This window comes from Gymnodraco acuticeps, unplaced genomic scaffold, assembly GCF_902827175.1.
Source record: "Gymnodraco acuticeps unplaced genomic scaffold, fGymAcu1.1, whole genome shotgun sequence".
In the NCBI taxonomy this organism is placed as follows: Eukaryota; Metazoa; Chordata; class Actinopteri; order Perciformes; family Bathydraconidae; genus Gymnodraco; species Gymnodraco acuticeps.
Window position 1 is genome coordinate 1,786,689 of NW_022992150.1, and position 6,067 is coordinate 1,792,755.

A 6,067-nucleotide genomic window follows, 5' to 3' on the forward strand; every position below is an offset into this window, starting at 1 on the left:
GTGTGAGAGGAGGCCAGGGTGTATTCAGAGATGTTAGTCATGGGAGGGACATAGTTTAATAAAAACAAAAAATATATCTGGAAATCTTTGTCATTATGTGGTTCTCTCTCTGTCTGTCCTGTACATGAGATCAACGCACGGACTAGAGTGTATGTGGGTGTGTAGGCCTACTCAGTGAAAGTTTCGAGTTTTAAAAGTTTTAAAGGAATACCTATATGGAAGCCCATTTCCGCCACTTAAAAAAAAAAAAACCTCATAAAAAGTCATAATTATGAGATAAAAAAAGTCATAATTATGGGATAGGAAAGTCGAAATAATGAGATAAAAAGTCATTATGAGATGATTGCAATTGTCAGAATTATAATATACTTTAACCTGTGATGAATTTAAATATAATTGTAGCTGTTTGAGACACGTCAAAGATGTACCAAATATTCTCAGTAGCCTACATATATTTGTAAGTACACACAAAGTAATGTGTTGCCCTTAGATTGACTAAGAACAGGATACAAATGCAAAATACACACATGTATTAATTGAATTATTTATTGAATTATTTAAACAAATAGCATACAAAATTGCTGTTTTCATTTTGACTGCATTTTAATCTAATTTGCTACAGCATCAGCAGCCTTTAATCGTAATCCATCGATACGTTTATGAGTGGTTTAAATGCCAAGCTGTTTTTTGGTAAATAACAAGAACAGCGCCTGAATAGAATAGTGCTTAAAAAAGGATTATGTCAACATATTGGACTATTATGTGACATCTCTTGTTTTTGTAATAAATCACTGATTTCCCAACATGTTAATGGGTGAACCTGATGTCAAGTGGTGTTTCTTCAGAAAGAACAGTGGGGCTGGTTATTTGGTGCATGTGTTCTGGAGGTTAGATGAACGTCAAATGCTTTTCATTTTCAATAAACACAAGTTGTAAATATAACATATGAAACACAGAGTAAGGTTGTTCCATTTGTCTTTCATATCCCAAATGACCCTAGACATTACCACATATAAACCATGTAATAATCATAACAGTATGTTGTCTGAAATAACTGATTTAGACTCAGGTTATTAGTGAAGTCTAGCAATATAAACCATCAATCTTAAACTACTTCCTTAACTGAGGTATTCACAGAAAGTTCTCTGCATTGAAATGTAAACATGTTCTTAAACTGAAAACAATGTTCAACAAAAGTGGCTAAAAGCAGTAAAGAAATATTGACAAGATGCACACTTTTTATCTCATAATTATGACTTTTTATCTCGTAATTTCGACTTTTTTATCTCATTATGACTTTTCATGGGGATTTCTTTTTTTTAAGTGGCGGAAATGGGCTTCCATATACCTACATTATTGTACATCATTAAAACAAACACCATATACACATGTGTACATGGATTAAAAACTCAACTTGAATATGAAATAACTTGAATTTCATATTTAAGTTATGTACACTGTTCCAAATCCAAGTTGGTTAACTAGTCCTCCTAGTTCCCAGGTAGCTGCATGCTAGCTAACTGGGACATGCCCTAATTGTCAAATGCACAATGCAACCTGAACTTTTCACAGTTTAACTAATTTTTACGTTTTATGTTTTTATAAGTTGAGCCAATGTCATGCTACATATAGTAATTGCAGCCCATTTAACCCTCATGTTCATTTAAATCAGTCTTGGTGGCTTCAATTTAACATCACTTAAAGTAGCCCGATTTAACATAATTTAAAGTAGCTGATTAAATGGTCTTCATATCTGATTTGATTTACATTTATTTCCTTTGAGCCATAAAGAACAAAGAAGCACTTTGCCGCTGGTTTGGGTGAGAAAGAAAGATAATCTTATGTTTCACATGGCTCTAAGAGAAGCTCTCATTCTTGTGTTAATCTGCATGTGTGTGTGTGTGTGTGTGTGTGTGTGTGTGTGTGTGTGTGTGTGTGTGTGTGTGTGTGTGTGTGTGTGTGTGTGTGTGTGTGTGTGTGTGTGTGTGTGTGTGTACACTACAAACATTCAGCAAACGCTCCAAACGCCACATGAACGAAAAGTGACATGGTTCTGGAAAACATGTCTTATCTTATACTACAGTGAGAGTGCGCACCTGAGAAGCGGACTATTAGGTGTGAATGCACCATTGTGACATATTGTATCACTCAACCAAGGCTATAACCTATAGGTTTACCATATTAGTTTGTGATGGTATATAAATTGGGTGTCTCTTTTTCTTTTCTTGGTAGCAACTCCTCGACTCTTTAATCCACATAAGCTCATGATGCTTCTTAAATCCAGCCAATCTGTTAGGTGTCTAAACTTAACAGCGCCCTAATCAACAAATCTGGGTCAATAGTTGCTATGGTGAAGCTAAACACAGTTCAGCTCCTGCAGAGCAAAAGAACCATAGTTGGAACTGTAAAGAATCACATTGTTGAGGATGAAGATTTAGCCCAATTTTGTCTGATTCTGGTCCACCTAACATCGTTAAAATGGAGGAGTAAGGACAAGAATTTAAAGGACATTTGAGGATTTGGATGAGAAAAATGGAACTCCAAAACCAACTCCAGGGTGATTGGAGCCCGTATATCTGCAATCAACCACCAGAGGAGTTTGATACAAGACCAAACCATCATCATCTCTGCAATGAGTTAACAAACAACTCTGTGCAGCTGAGGGGTAATTCAGATCCATACTGCAGCATTTGGAAGGACACTGAGCAAACAGAAGTCAAGAATTGTAACAATCGGTCATTTGCCATGGATGCTAGAATAAGACTAGATCATTTGAAGTCAGGGTGCCATTCACCCTGTTCCACGGATGGGATGTTGTACAAGTATAACTGTCAAAATGACAGCTGGGACAGTGAAGACTCCCGGGAAGAAGACTCGGCTTTGGACTCAGTAGAGCTTCTTGAGGTAGAGGAGGGTGAGCAGGATGAAGAGAGCTGGTAGGTGCCATCAGACCTTCAGCAGTATTCTCTCTGAGAGTGGGGCTTAATTCAATCATTATTTCTCATTTAAGGGTGGGACAATGTTAATGGACACTTCATGTAAAAAAAAGAGGAACTAATAGACATTACAATTCATATTTTCAGTTGATTACTTGCATCAAGAAAATGTTATGCATTACATGTGTTATGAAATATTATTTTCAAACATGCAAATTAGGCTTTATCTAATGTGTCTTTGGTCAAATAGACAAAGTGTAGTAAAAACAAACAGCATATGGTGCAAAAAATCCAAACAGCATGATTCTCCCTGTAATGTATCTCCTTAAACTTTAAATAAGACACGGACCCAGGTTTGATTGATTGTCCTTGTCCCCATGCAGTTGAAAAGATGTTAGGATGCTATTGGTTCTTGGTATTTGACAAGACAACTCATCCAAACAGGTCCACCTTGACATAGAGCTGTAGTGAGATATGTTCAGTGTCAGATAATTGCGTATTCCTCACAGGTTATATGAGTCTCCAAAGAAGCAGGAGTTAGAGGAGAGGAGTGAGTCTGCCCTCAGATGGTGTCGACACGTCTTGGATAACCCCAGTCCTGAGATGGAGGCGGCATGTCGTTCACTGATAAATTGGCTGAATCAAAGTAAGCATCAGCACTTATTGTCTGCCTAATATTTTTGATTTTAAGATTTATTTTGGTTGATTAATTTGGTCACATTTATCTTATCTTATCTTATTTATCTTTATCTTTCTGTATTGTCAGGATCAGGCAGTTTTTACTACAGACATCCTGCAGTTTTTCATCATAATATGGGCTCCTCTATGTACAAAACATCTGTCAGTTCAGGTAACACAAAAGGGAGAGTTTAAGGATCCAACTCTATCTTAATGTAATATATTCTATTAGCCCTTATTTTATATGTATTATTCTAATCAGATCATAATGAGCTGAGCATCTCGCGCGACACGATATATACAAACTACAGACTGCAGGACATCACAGACGTCCACATCATGGCCCGTATACAGGAAGCCAGTGAGTACAGAGCAGTGTTTTTATGATTTAGTGTACACTGCATACTACATTTTGGTTGGATTGTGATAACCTTGGTTTATCATTTTCAGATTTAAGACAAGCCTATGTTTCCACACCTACCAGGACGAGAAGCCCTGAGCCATCAGTAATGTTTCTGTCTTGTCTTAACACCACTGTTGAACATAGTAATAACTTACCTGCATCAAATAAAACTAAGATTTGTTCTTCCTCTTGTTGGCAGCCTGGTCTCTCGTCACTGAGCTCTTCCCCTCGCCGCTCACCAACAGTTGCTAACCAGGGCTGCCAAAGTCCGAAACTGGCCAGACTACACCAGCAAGTCATCCAGTTCAAGCTGCTGAAACAGAATCAAGGTACACATAGCATATGTATAGGTATAATACATTTGTGTTTATGTATTTGAGTGTGACCCTTGTGTCTTCTGCAGCCACATCACCAGACAGGACGCGGACACCTCTGCGGACCAGCCTCCGCTCCCTTCAGGCTGTGAGGAACAGCAGAAGTTTGGACACAGAGGACTGCCAATTTCTTGACCATATCACTTCCACAGCATCAGGTTTGGATATTTTTTCTCACATAAAAATAAAAAAACACAAGAAAACCACATACCTTACACCCAGCAGTGAAAATTGGTCCTAATGTTTTCTCAGGTGCATCATCTGTCAGCAATGTGTCGGGCTGCTGGACTCCTTCACTTTCTTCAGCGGCCATGATCTCCAACAGCTCGCTGCGCGCAGTGAGAGCCTCCGAGCGGCTGCTGAGGTCTCATTCTCTCAGCCCCAGCAGGATCCCTCACCCCGCTAAAGGACACCTCTCTGATCATGGACGCATTTCCGCCTCACCTGACAGGTCAACCAGCATGGCTTGGGGCAGAAATGTGCCGTCCACTCAATGGTGAATCCCTGATAGTAGCCTAACATTTTGATAGGGTAGAATAAAAACAGATGTTTATGTCATATCCAATATGTATTTACTTGAATGCCTGCCTTCATAATCATTTAAACAGTGCTGGGGAGTGACTAGTTCAAAGAAACAGTGTAACGTGATCAAAATACAAAATAACTTTAATTGCTACAGATACAGAGAAAAAATATGTAATTTACAAATTAGTGTACATATATCTTTTACTTTTAAGCTTTCTTGCACAAAAGTAATCAAAAAGTAACCAAATGATAAAGGTAACATTGCTTTGAAAAAGTAATTGAAATGTTACTTTCTACATTTTAACAAAGTATTCTCTCTCATCTATATTTAAAAACAAGCAGATATGAGAAGTAGATTGTGGAAATAATCTTTCATAAAGGCATGTTACATGTTGAGGTATCCATCCGATTGACAGGGTCATCTTTATCTGATACAGGTTGTAGATTAAGATCTCAGAATGTGTAATTGGCAATTCTCTGAGCAACACCTGACAGAAGCATCCTTGTGGTTGGGACTTCATACGACCAAACATCCTGTGTGCTGAAATGAAACAAGGTTGTTTAAACGATAAACTGTGTGATGTGTAATATTGTAATATAAGGAATTCAAATGTTATCAGTGTTTGTTACAGAAGTGGTTTTTCTATGCTGATTTGAATGTGAAATACCAGCATTGTTAAAAGTGAAGTTTGACCTAATATGAAAGTCAAATTTCACGCTGTGGACAATTGCAGAATAAGCTTTTCTGCAGAATTGACACAACAGGAAGTGTGCCGTTTGCCATCAAGCACTGTGAGAACAACACAAAAGGTAACCTCATGCTCAATAGGAAGTGGTCTTGTTACCGAGAAATAGATGGAGGTGTGCAATTTTATTTTGTGACAACATACTGTGGATAGTCTTTCCACCATAAACGATACCAGGGCCCTGGAGCCAGCTCATCTAAATGTTATGCAGCTATTACTGTACTTACATTAAAGTGACTTAAATCTGTGCTTTTCCTGTGATGACAGTCATATATCAATAAAGTCAAACCAAATCCAGTGAAGTTGTAATCATTTTCTTTTGTTGGCATGCAGTGGCCTTGTGGTTTGTTACCCCAACTGCACACACAGCATCCATCAAAGTTGACTTCAAATGTAATCAAACCA

At 37.9% G+C, this 6,067-nt stretch overlaps 1 pseudogene; it reads left to right on the forward strand.

Moving 5' to 3' along the window:
• Positions 1–2,532: 2,532 nt before the first annotated feature.
• On the forward strand, positions 2,533–5,944 carry LOC117538445 (annotated as a pseudogene).
• Positions 5,945–6,067: the final 123 nt, after the last annotated feature.